This window comes from Falco naumanni, chromosome 7 (genome assembly GCF_017639655.2).
Source record: "Falco naumanni isolate bFalNau1 chromosome 7, bFalNau1.pat, whole genome shotgun sequence".
Lineage (NCBI taxonomy): Eukaryota > Metazoa > Chordata > Aves > Falconiformes > Falconidae > Falco > Falco naumanni.
Window position 1 is genome coordinate 51,001,474 of NC_054060.1, and position 13,398 is coordinate 51,014,871.

Genomic DNA, 13,398 nt, shown 5'->3' on the forward strand with positions numbered 1-13,398 from the left:
CCGTACCACAGTACAGAAACATCATGGAAGGCAACTGCTAACAGGATCATCGTGCATCAACAAGAGCATCTAATACCCCATCCCTTTGTGTCTCAGGTGCCTTTGTGCACAGGTACATGCATGCATATGGAATACATATATGCACTCCTCAAGGCACATCCTTCCTTTCTTTAATTGCAGGGTTTTTTCCTAACTTCCTTCAGACTCCTCAAGGCAACAACTTAAAGCACAGACCTGCACAATCCTAGCAGCAGAAACCCTTTGTATAATCACCAACTAAACCTCAGGGAAATTTCTGAAAAAAATAAAAACTTGCAAAATATAAGAAAGGAACACAATTCTGCATGTCCTCCTGGCCATTCACAGAAACAGTATCCATACAGCTGCTATCTCAAATTACAGGGAACACAGCACTATATACTCTTAAACATGTCCCTGTGAGAGCGAGGATCACTCAGGCAAAATCTTTCCCACCCCAACCCCTCCCTGTGCAATCAGGCCTTATTAGCAGTGATAAATGCAGCCACAGGGCTTCAATCTGTCAACAGGAAAAGCACAATACAGCTCAAACCAGAAGCTTTAAACACTATCCTACAAAAAAATAAAACTTAACATCGACATCAGCTACTCAGGCACCAGTGACCATCCCTTCCTCTTCCCTCCCCCCAGTTCTCCTCTTTATTTTAAGGTGCAGGTCAAGGAGAAATAAGCAGTCTCTGGTTAAGTTGTATGCAGAATTTTAAACTTTTATTGTGTCAGCAGGAGAATGTGGGGAAACTAACAGAAAAACCAAGTTTATGCTGCCAAGTGTCATGCATCCAAATATCTTTACAAATCCAATTAGATTCCATATTTGAAACCTATGCAAAAGTCAGCTTTATTGGAGCATGTTACCATTTCTAAAAAAAATAAGCTGTCTGTTAACATGGAAAAGTTTTAGTAAAAGTCAAATGTAAAATCCTGTTCATGAATTTCAGTAAGCAAGACTGGGTCTATAGGGCCATGAGCTTAAGAGCTCATAAAAAACCAGAACTGTTAGTAGTGAAACAACTTAAGTTTTAAATACAGCTTTATATAAATAGATTTGTTATGAGCTGGAATTTAACAATTTAAAGAATTCCACTGGGAGACCATTTCCATTAATGAATAAAAATTGCATGTATATCATAAAAAGGAACTTAACACCTTCAGTAAGTATTTTGGTGGTATAACATGGTGACACCATCACTGGCAAAATTAGTTTAATTACTTGAATATTCTTTATGGAAAGCATATGACAGAAAACACCCAAACACGTTGTGGAATCCAAACATAGCAGGGTGGGGGAAAAACCTGTTCACTGACTTTCCACTAGCAAGTTAAATTAATAGCTAAGAGACTGCTTTTACTTCATCCCTCAAGACAGCCCTTTTTCACTGTCCATTCCCAACTATACAGTGTTTAGCATCAAAATGTGTCTTTTGGGACCACAAACATCAAAAAACCCAAAACAAAACAACCTTTTGTATGGTATGGTGGGAAAGAGATGGACACAACATTTCTTCCTGTTTCTCTAACTTTGAGAGCTATATATCAAAGAAACCCACAACAACGATTGCATGTAAAAATCAACACTAAAGATGGTGCCAAGTGAAAAGATAAGATGATTCAAGGGCAAAGATAAAATAATTATAACAGCCTTTTCCAAGGGCTCCTCTAGATCTGCTAACGAACATGTTGGCTTCCAATGTGTATATATAATGCCCTCCAAAGAAAAAGTTTTGTTCCTACAATAAATCAAATCCCAGAGGCTAATCAGTCCTCTGCCACAGTGCAGCTTTACTGACAGTATTTTTGAAAAAAACAGATTTCAATTGACACTTTCAACACAACATTGTCCAAAACAACGGCAACAACTACAGGGCAGATCTCTAAAGTATGAAGCCTATTTGTTTGTTCAGACATCTCACAGACAGATGAACTGATGTTACAAGGGAGGGTTTTTCCTTAGCAGCATGTTTATTACACTGCTTGTCATTTCCAGACTGGACTTCCTTTGCATATGCCATACCTATAGCTTTAAACATTTATTAATAAACAGATCATTCAAATCCGTTCAGTGGAGGGGGCTGTGTTTTTACTGCCTGGTTGCAAATAAGCTCAAACCAATCTAAGTTCAGACCTCAGTGCTGTTCTGCCTGTGGCCCCTAGCAAGTATTCTGGTCACCCCCCTTCAGGCTGCACGATGGCTTGCACAATACCTTGAGTTAATTCAGGAAGCCGATCTGTCTGAAAACAAATGCACCCCTGCTCATCCAACACCACTGCTCCCCATCCCCCTGCCTCCCAACCCCCAAAACCACACACTGCAGTTTTCCAGCGTTCCTGATATGCCTTCTTGAACCTGGTCATTACACACCCACGAAGGACTTGCATTTGATACAAGGCAGAGAGAAAGGCCGCGTGGGCAGAACTGCTGCAACTCACACTTGCAGCATCCTTCTATCTTTTCAAAAACTCCCTGAAAGTATACTATATTTCTCTGTGAAAGGATAGATTACATACTAAAAGCCAGTTCTTTTCAAGAATCAGGCACATTCAGAATAATCATCTTTCTTCCTTTGAACATGAGTTTAGTTTCACAAGTAGATTAAAAGAAACCACCTACAGGAACTACTGTGTTTTAGAAAATGTGACAAAACCAGGCTTTCTGTCACAGTCTGAACAGAGTCCAACCTACTTTTACACTTCTACAAATACCTAGTAGAAAGGGGGGAGGGAGTAGCCATCTAGTCCCCTTGCAGCTCCCTCCCGAAAAAAGCTCTCGCATACACAGGATGCTTTCAGCAACAGACTGGGATACAGTCTGGCACTCAGCGGCAGCCAGCCTACCCGGCCGGGTAAACCATCCTGCTGGAGACCACACCTTCTGTATTGTATGAAACACTACATGCTATCAGCAGTCACAAAGCCAACTCTGATTTTGTGGCAACTAGCACTACTCCAAAGGGTGACTGTCAGATGGCACAGGAAGTGGAGCATGCACTCTTACCTATCCAAATTCCTGAGAAGGCAGGCGCACACAGCTTTAGCAAAATCTCCCCATGGCTGTCACAACCAGCTTCAGATGAATTATAGCAGTGAAACCTAGAAGCAGAAAGACCATGGGTATGAACAAAACTTGAATGGGAAACGAAACAGGTGTAGTCTTTTGTACAGGAGACTGCAGAAATTGTCCTTGCAAGAAGGCAGAGGCAACAATGAAGATTTACAAAACTGTGAACCTAGTAAGTTTTTGCAGCTAATTTACTCATCTGAGAGAGCCTGCATTAGAAGTTTCTCACTAATAATCCCAGTCTTTCTTTCATCACCCTTTCTCTGAACCAAGCTATTTTTTTCAAGAACAAATTTTGCCAGGCATGTGGAGATTAAAACAAACATTTGGTTACACCTGAAAGAAAGGGGCCATGCAGCAATGCTGTGGCCCACTTCTTCCCTCACTACTCAACATAAAGCCTATCACGCATGTCAAACAAGGGAAAGCAGGAGTCGGTTATCTAAGTCACAACCTGCAGTCCTTTAAGTTGTCTCCAAGAGTAGCAAGGAAAAAAAGTTGCAGAGCTGGTCCCTCCTATTTACCAGGTCCTGTAATAAAATCTGTATTGTTTCAGCATTAGCTTTAACATCTGACCTCTGCCTATTGCTACAAAAGGCTTGCATCTGTAAATGACAGAAGCCCTCTAAAATTAGACTTGAGCAAACACATGTAACCATGGAGATTTATGCTGCAGTCCCAAGAACTCCGCAGAGGCACAAGCTGGAGGTAGAGCACATACCACCAGTGAATTTTTGTCTTCCTCTGCTCCCACCAAGCTCACGCGTTAGAGATCTGCGGTGAATCATACCAAAGAGACAAATTAAAATCCAACTCTAAAGCAGACTGGAGGAGGAGATCTAGATAATTTCTCCAACCTGGTTTTCCTCAATCCAGTTCACTGCACAGCTACATAAGCACCTGTGCTGATATAAGACAGAAGAGGCAGGGGACAGGATATGCAGACAAGGATGGCTTCTTTCAGCTGCAATGCCAGCATAAACTGCACGTAAAATCATGGTACAAACACTATTATAATGATCTCCGAAATCTGATAGGTTGATAAGCATATAATTTTAAGTTACTCATTGCTACTCTCCTAAGAGTATTTCTAGGCAGAGTTGAGGAAATTTTGAATACTTTGTGGCAAGAACGTTAGCATCAACCAAAATTCTTTTAAGTGCTAGACAGCACTATCGATACAGGTCAAGAAAGTATCAAGAAAGTAATTGCTGCTATCTTCCTTTAAGCAATTAAAAATACAGCTTTCAGAGTTGGGTTTTTATTGCAAGTTAAGTTTAGGCTTATTTACAAAACATTGTGTGAAATTAAGACCTTGCAAAAATGAGAAGCATCATCAAAAGAGCTGCAGTACACAAAAAAATAAAGAGCAGTAAAAGCAGTTTCCAAAATGTAGAGAGAACTAAACTCATGTTTCAAAAAAGGTAGCATGCCAGGAAGAACTGCATTTTGACCTGCATATTACCCGTAAACTGAGCCTGTCTCTTTCAGGTAGAATCACATTCTAATTTGGGAGTAGAGTTCAATTATAACCTCAGTCTAATGAAGCAAATAAAAGGTTTAAAAAAAAAACCACACACACACAAAGCCTAACAACTATCCACTTGTGATTGCTACTGATATTTTGGGCAGCAGGTAAATAAATTCCACAGATTGTGGCCTTCTGGTCAAGAAAAAATTTTCCCTGTTTTCTTTAGCGTGAAATTCTTCACCTATTCAAGCATTACTAAGATGCATCCTAATTCTAACTCAGAACTCTCCATTTTCTTTGGTGTTAAATTACAGACCGGCTGTGTAAAGGCAACTTTAAAAAAAAAAAAAAAAAAAAAAAGATCGCCCGTGAAGCTCAATTGTGATTGGGAAGGCTGCCTACACAGTGGAGTGAGTGAGAAAAAACACACTTTCAGAGCTGAAAAAACTTTGGTGTAGGCGTATGTAAGGAGGGAGGGAAAGAACGAACTTGGTTCTACTGAAGGCAGCTATTCTCTTACATCACCCTTGAAAAAACTAAAATGTATTGCTCAAAGAGAATTCAAAGGATCTTCTGCTGTGTTCCAGATGTCAATCTGCAGTACCACATCCAAGATGTCGAATCCTTGCAGATGCATCCCCCTGATTTCTGAACCTGCCACCTACCCAAGGAATGCTTCACTTCCCCCACTTCTCTGCTGCATCCTGCAGAAGTTGTTCTCACAGAGCCAGTCACCTGCAGAACAGCAGTTCTAAGCTTTAGAAGCCTTATATAATTAATAACATTAGGAAGTATTGAAATTGTAGCCAAAGCCTTTTCAAAAACAGGGGAAAGAGTATGCTCTCTAGCAACACTAATTAGCATTTATTCTCAGCAGAATCAAACAGTATTCGAAACTGCTGAAAAAATAACCACAAGAAATTCAGATTTTTTTTCTCATAGACACTAAAAATAGCTATTTTCTTCCCTAGCCTACACAGCCTTCAGTCCATTCATCTCCCAAGAAAAGTGAGCAGGCCTTTCAGGATGTCCTACTAACTAATCCAGATTTTCAAAAGAAAGGAGGAATGCGCATCAGTTGAAAGTATCCTTCTCAGTCTTCTTTAGGAAGGCACCACCTATACATGTTATAGTTTCTAAATAAAGAAGTCTACATGAAGTGTTCTTGTGCCATCATAAACCTATGGAAATATTTTTAATAGGTCTGTCTTTCCCTTCATAATAAAACCAAAAGGCTTTTGACATACATGAATTAGCTGATTATTACTGTATTTTCTACTAGAGGAATGAAGACAGCCGGGACAAGTTCCACCATTGAACTTCAACAAACATGAGATGATGCATTACAGGGAAAAGGTGGCGACGCTGCTCCCTACAGCGCTGGACACCAGCCTGCAACCTATTTTGCAAACCCCAGTCACAACGACATAGGACTTCAGCACCTAATTCTCTTGAATGTGTTCAGGATGGTATTTTCAAGGCCCTTTGCCTAGCAGATGATTAATACCTGCATCCACAATACACTCCATAACAGGGAACAGCCGCCTACAGAGCAGCACTCCTGTAAGGCCACCTTCAACCAAAGCTTTTTACAGGGCTCTACGTTTCAGTGACAGCACACGTTTGGCTGGAGACAAAGATGCTGAATGCCAGAAACTGATAAATAACATTACTACAAAAGTAAGCTCCATTTTTATACACCTTTTCAACTATATTATTGTTAAGCACTAATGGCTCTTACTCACACAGCTAAGAGAGGATTTTGAAAAGCACCAAGCCAGCTGACTTGCACAAACCCTACATGGCAAGCAAAAGCAGTGCACAGCTCACAGCTAAGCTCTTAAAATTACTCTTAGAACAGAAGACAGTTGCTCCTGAAGCTCACTGAGGCACAATTTCTTCTAGGTCAGAAAGGCAGGTAGGGATGAAGTATCAAAAGGAGGTATAAAACTCATCAGCAGTAAAACCTCCAGAAAAAAGGCGAATCTGAAACAATTACTATGAGAAGGTGAAAAACACTGAAGCAAGAAAAGAAGGTGATGTAGAAACTTGTACACAAAAATAAAAGTAGTAAGAATTGAAAGACCTTATTCTAAAAAAATAAGGAGTCTGTATACCTTATTCTAGAATAAAAAAATGGAGTTTTTTATTATAGAAGGTATACAGATTCATATTAAATTTTGAAATTACAGCCATCTTGAATTTCACCCTGGTAAATAGTTAAATACTATTTCTGACACATTAATAAAGCCTCTCTACATACTAATACACATAAACCAAAAATGCATGAAAATATTAATCACATACATAGAATTTACATCCTAATAAAGCATATCCTTTCATGCTTGGCTTGTCAAGCTAAAGAACATTTGATTCAAGAGTCACTGTCAGCATAATCTGATCTCTTGTATTCTTCCATAAATCTCACTTTTACATAAAATGAAGTTTTATTTCTTATTAGTGAGAACAGAACAGCTCAAGGTGGTTTGGAAGGCTGCCTTTTACCTTCAGGCTCAAAGATCTCCCGTCAGACTACGGCTATTAGGAAAAAAAAAAACCACAAGTGGAAGAGCACAGAGGGCTGTCAGGGGATTCTCTGCTGCTGCTGACATCAAATTCAGAGGGAATATTTACCTTCTGCTTTTCAGACACTAAGACCTTCAGGAATTTCTCAGAGATAAGCTACTAACAAGGAAGAAAGCTAAGCTAGTGAAACATTTTTACCTTCTCATACCTTTTTGTAAAGCAGCAGTATAGAAAGAGATTTTTAAATCTAATTATGTAAGGGATATACACCTCAGGCTGGTGGGGGGGTGGGGGGGCGGGGTGTCTGGGTAGACTCATTTTCTGTGTTGGTTTTTCCCTCCCATTAAGGGTAAACTAGAAGCCTGATGCAGATTTACAGAATGATACAAATTAAAATACCTTTGACGTAATAATTATACAGTATCAGTCAAAATCAGTAACATGGCATTTAATTCATTAACTACTTTGATGCCCTGTCAACAGGAGTCAATTACTATAATTCTTAACATTCTTCTCAAAAGGGGTAAAGGAACAAACTTTCATTTTAATTCATTCAACCTGAAAAGACTTTCTGATGTTCACAAAATCACTTTAGTGCAGTAAGCCATAACCTTTCCTACTTATTCACAACTACCACGGCTTACACATTTTTACAGTGAGGTCAGTTTTTTTTCTAGCCACACAGCATGTGACTGTAATAGCATAGAAATGGCTTTGTGTTTAATATAATTACACATGCTACAAGTAAAGTAGCTATACCAAAAAGGTACTGCTGAGTTGAAAGAGCTTCTCATCTATATATTAATGTTTCTGTCCAGTCATGAACTAACCAAAGTGAATCATCAAGGGATTTAAAGAGCACAACCATGAAAATGTGAACTTTGGTGTTATTCTTGACAACAGTAAGCACTTTAAAGTAAGGAATGCAAATACTTCAGTTTGAAATGGAGAAAACCAACAACAAATGCAAACAGAGTCCAGTTTTTTCCTCCCCTTACATGAAGTACCGACCCACCCTTTTTGCTGTCCAATACTGCCTCTTCAAAAGTTCGGTTTCTCTTCAGCAAAGTTGTCCTATTGCTTGTTTTTCAGTCTACCTTTGTCACAAGAGAGCTGTGAGGGTAGGACTTTTCACTGTAGGAGATACTGCTGCCAAACAAAGAACTAAGAATCTGTCTATGGCAGAAAATACTGGAGGAGCAAGGATAAAGAGAAAATTCAGCTAAGAATTTGCAAATTCCTAACTTGAAAGCACACTGTTTTTCCATCCCCCCCCCCCCCCCGGTAACTTTAATCAACGTGCTGTTAGAAGAAATGAAAAAGGCTGAGATGGCATGTCAACTGACTTCTGTATTTGGAATTTTAAAGCTGTTTTGTCAATGGAAACAGAGGAAGCACTATAGAGAATATGCCATTGCTAGGAAGCTTTCCCCTGATAAGGGCTCAAAGTGCTTTGCAGATAAGGTAAATATCATTAAACCAAACAGAAAAAAAAAAAAAAGGGGGGGGGGGGGGGGGGGGGGGGGGGGGAGATCAAGGCAAGCGAAAGAAAAGGAGTTGCTTAAAGTTATCCGGCAATCAAGTGGTAGTCAGAAATATTAGTCTCTCAGCTTCTAGCACTCATGACCAAGGAACTTAATGACTTTTCATATGAAGGCTTTCATGAGCGCTTTGATGAACTGATAATACATATAATCTATGCAGCAATAAATTAGCTAAACAAATTAGATACTGAAAATAAGGTGGCAGAGAACTACCTAACTGTGAACAACTGAAAAGCCACAAAGCTCCATTACTGAACACCATCTGCATGCACGCATCAACCACCAGGTTTCCATTGGCACGTACTAATGTCTGTCAACAAACAAAAAACAAAATCATATTTCCCCAATGTTTTACAACATACCAGTGTATTAAAGAAGCTCCACTACTTTAGCCTTTACCACAAAAAGCATTTAAACCAGGAATATCCAAAAATAGATTTCTGTTAACTGCATATATGCTGTGAGCACTTTTATAAGCCTCCTGTCACCTTCAGAGCATATCACACCATACATCTGCTACAGAAGGAGGCTTAACAATAAAAAGCTGTATAGATATATATACTGTAGTGATGCAGTTACCTCTTTTAATGATTTTTTCGGCAGTTTCAAAATATCCACGAGAATATGAAAAATTCTACTCTGAGTAGAATTTATTGTCTTCAAAAGCATTGAAGCTATTTCAAACAAAATCCTAGTAATCTCTAAGCAGTTTCGCACTCTGTAAGTCATATCTGCTTCTATCCCTAATTCAAATTCAACTATAATAAAAAAGACAATTCTTTGGCTAGAAAGTGTTTTTCATATGTAACCAAACTTCTGCTTTCCTATGTTACAAGTCTTCCTTCAAGGAACAGCAAACACTCATCAGCACTGCCTCTGGCATAAAGTAGAACTCATTATTTCCATCCTACTGAGAGACAAAAGTAATTCAAGATGCTGCCTCCTGTCACACCCAAGGTTTCTATTTTCAGTGGAGAAACCTCTTTTACACTAGCATTTCATCGGAACCAATAACCAAAAAAACCACAAGCACCTTACCTCCCCATCCCCACTTGACTCACTTGGCTGACCTGGTAATTTCCATTAGAGTGGGGGTTTCTCTACCCATTCAAGGACCTTCATGCTCTTTGTCAGGTTAAGATAACATTTAAAAGGATTCTTTGCCTGTTACCCCAGGAAATTTACAAACTATTTTGTACTCTTCTCAGCAGATACCTCATCTACATTTCAAGATAAAGTGTTCTATAAACAACATTTCACAATTTTCCTCTTGGTCATGCAACTCTTCAAGAAACAAAAAAAAAGCATTTTTCTGTCTGCTTAGACAGCACCAATATTATTACAGCTTACATAAAAAAGCTTTGTAAAGAATTTATTGAAAACAGGCAGTCTAGCAATTTGACCACATGTCTAAGAGCTCTGCATAATTCAAGCAAGCAATTTTACTTGTCTGTTCTGCAATTTTCCCATTAATGAAAATAATATTTACTTCACAGGGGTCAGAGTGATTAATTTCCATGAAGAGCTTGAATCTAAAACAGAGGGTAATTTGATAGCAGAGAAAGTGAAGGAAAAACAAATTAATTTTATATTTATTTTCAAATGAGAAAGTATTTGAATTGCAGCAGAATCAGCTACTTCTCAATTTCAAAAAATATTACCAAAATTGCATGCAGTAAAGAAAATCCAATGCTAATATAACTTCTCTCAAACCACATGCCCAGCCATGAACAGCAAGAGACTCTTCAATGCCACATTTTTATGTGAACAGACAAGTTTTGGAATCTGCCTTGATTCTTGTCAATTCCAAAGTGGCTGGAGTTTCACTAATAAAATAAGATGTAACATTTTGAAAACTGCTAATTTATCTGTGGGAAGAAAGAGAGTTGCAGAACACTCTGAACATATTACTTTTAATAAACCCAAACTGAAAGAGAAATGTAAAAAAGTAGCTATATTAATAGTCTGTGGATTCATGAGATAACTATTAAGGATTCATGAAAGTCTATTCCCAGCTTCAACTGTTCAAACTCAAGGCCAGAAAAATCACACAGTCCAATGTACTACATAATTATTTAAACAGTATTCTTAAGGTGGTCTCACTATTACAGAACCGTTTGCGCCCAAACTGACCAGGTATAGCTAAGAATCTGATCTACACCTTTTTTTCTTTCATTAAAAATAAAGTGATCTTGAATGTCTGACTCAACATAGAATTCTCTTATTTGCCAGTAAATATACAGAAGTAAGAATTTACAAATACATACTTTTCCTGCTTCTTTTAGTCCAAGAAGCACCGAGAAATTAGGCTACTTCATGTAGATTACTTTGGGTATTTTAAATTAATTTCTGGAGTATGTTTGATAGAGAGTAAAGAGTCTTAGGAAAAATGGTCTTTGTCAAAGCAAGTATCTGATGCATTGATGGACAACGTATTATAGAATACATACCATGTTGATGCTGACATTAGATACATCACCTTTAAAAGTACCAAGGTCTGAAGGTAAACAAGTAATTACAAAATAAAAGACTGAAGCCGAGTTAGGAGATTGAGATATAAGGAAGTCAGGGAGGGGGGTGCTGTTATGGGGGGGGGGGGGGGCTGGCGCACGCGGGGGGGAGAGAGCTAGGACAGCCTATATGTTTACCTACAAACACTGCAGTTAAAACACTTTAACTAACACCCTTGGATACATAGAAAATATACTGTTGAACAGCTTGTGGTTTTAATAGAAATACCAAAAAAAGACACCCTTGTTTCTAAAGAAACTACAATTCTAGGGAAGAAACTAAAATAATTGTTAAAATGGGAAATTAGATTATGAGGAAACAAAACAGCAAGGTCATCCATTCTTAATGAAGTACATGAAACATTTCCATGTTTCCACAAGTGGAGATTCTACACTTCCGTAAGCATTCATGAGTGCTGGGGAAAAACACAACCTAAGAGTACAAGAGCAGAAAAAAAGTGACTTAACATAATACCATAGCATAAAGGGTGATAGCATAGGTTTTGTTGGAGTTTTTTTCTTAGATGCTCAAAAATGAGTTTATTTTTACTTTACAGAAAGATACATGAATCTTAATAACCGCAAACCTGCAGCACTAGGCCAATGTAATCGAACAGCAGTTACAGAAGCCACAGATGTTAAAGAACATAAAACTAAAGGGGGGGGGGGGGGGGGATGTTTACAACATTAGCAATTAGAGAGGCCAGTAAATACTACTTTTTATTTTTTTTTCCCAAGCCACAGAACCACGGTGGAGGCATGACACCACCACCAGCAGCAGCACTCCTCCACAGAGCTTTGGGCAGCTCAGCTCAGCCAGTGTGGAAGCACCTGTCTCACCCTCCACCCAGAAGCACCCACTATCCACATCTGTTTCGCATTCAAATATATTCTGTATGCCAGAGATTTGCATTAAGGAGGAGAAAATTCTATAATCTTACACCAGGCTTAAAAGTTCAAATGTAAAAGGAGAATTGCTAACAGAAGCACACCACCTGTATACATTGCAAGTGAGCATTTCCTTTTAAGCAATTTCACAATCCAAACAGCAACTTTTGCTCTAGTCTGTTTGAGCCATTGTCCATCACAGCCAAGAATACACACAAATCAATTCTTCACCTGCTTCCCTATATCCTCTAGGGCAGAACAAAACCACTCTTCTAGATAAAAGCCTTGAAAAAAGCCTTTTCCAGTGATTCATTCAAATAAACATACCAGCAAAAGTTTACATTCCAGTAGTTGAACATAAAAATAAATAGCTACTATAAACCTTGAGGGAGAAAATTAACACATTGTTCTTTAGTTTTTCATAAAACTACTTGTCCATTCATACCAGCCAACTGAAGTGTGTGCAGCTCAGTGAGCTATACTAACAAAACAGCTAAAAATAAGTGCTATTAGGTAGAAGTTATGGACTCCACATGACATGTCATTCCTTTTAACATGTAGATATAGGAATATGTCTTTAGGAAAAAGAAGTTATTCTCACATGTTAATTAAGAACAAGCCAACCCAGTGATGACTAATCATTTTGAGATGCTGTCCACAATATTCCTACCTAAAAAAGCTTGCCTGCATGCCTGCAGTGAAACCCAGCAAGCTTTAAAATTTTTTCATTTCGAGATTAGCTGTAAAATGCACTGTCCTGAGAACACACCGACAAAGCTTCAAACAGCTTCACAAATAGGAGAACGCTTCAGAGAAAAGACCATCTCAGCTGTATTGTGGCCACTTGAATTACTTAACAGCAGATTTTTTTCCCCATGCATTTGGAGACCCATTTTGAAAATCTATAGGGTTATTATATGATGCCACTGACAGTGCTACAAAGAGCCTAAGGCAGGTCTCTAAATTATTTTTATCCAATCCTAACAATATGACAGTGTCATTACTACAAAAGCATGATGATTAGCTTCCAACAGGATTGGCAAAAGCATGGGAAAGAAAACATCAGTAATGCATCACATAGAATTCAAACCATCAAACAGGAATGTGGGGCACAAGCACAACTTCAACGAATCCTGCTTTTTATAAAAAAAACAGACATACCATAAGTGGCAGCTCATTTCAGAAACATCCTATTAAGGCCATACAGGGCCAGTCAAACCCATTATAAACATGTACATGCTGCTGGTGGGGACAGCTCTCTTCCCCCTTCTTTGGAAGTGTTGGCTTTTAGCAGGATTGATCCCTCACTTCAGCCCACATCTTTAAGTGGAGGAGGTAGAAAAAAAGTAGGTAAGTTGGAGCAGG

General features: G+C 38.6%; 1 protein-coding gene across 9 annotated transcripts in view; it reads right to left on the minus strand.

Annotated features, from left to right (window-relative positions):
- Positions 1 to 13,398, minus strand: part of SIPA1L1 (signal induced proliferation associated 1 like 1) — a 220,620-nt gene that overhangs the window by 146,111 nt on the left and 61,111 nt on the right. For 8 of the 9 annotated variants that reach the window (XM_040600026.1, XM_040600029.1, XM_040600032.1 and 5 more), the window contains one exon: positions 3,032 to 3,126. The exons of the other annotated variant lie outside the window; for it this stretch is intronic. The gene's annotated coding sequence lies outside the window, so the exon portion shown is untranslated. The remainder of the gene's footprint in view (positions 1 to 3,031; positions 3,127 to 13,398) is intronic. 9 annotated transcript variants of the gene reach the window in all.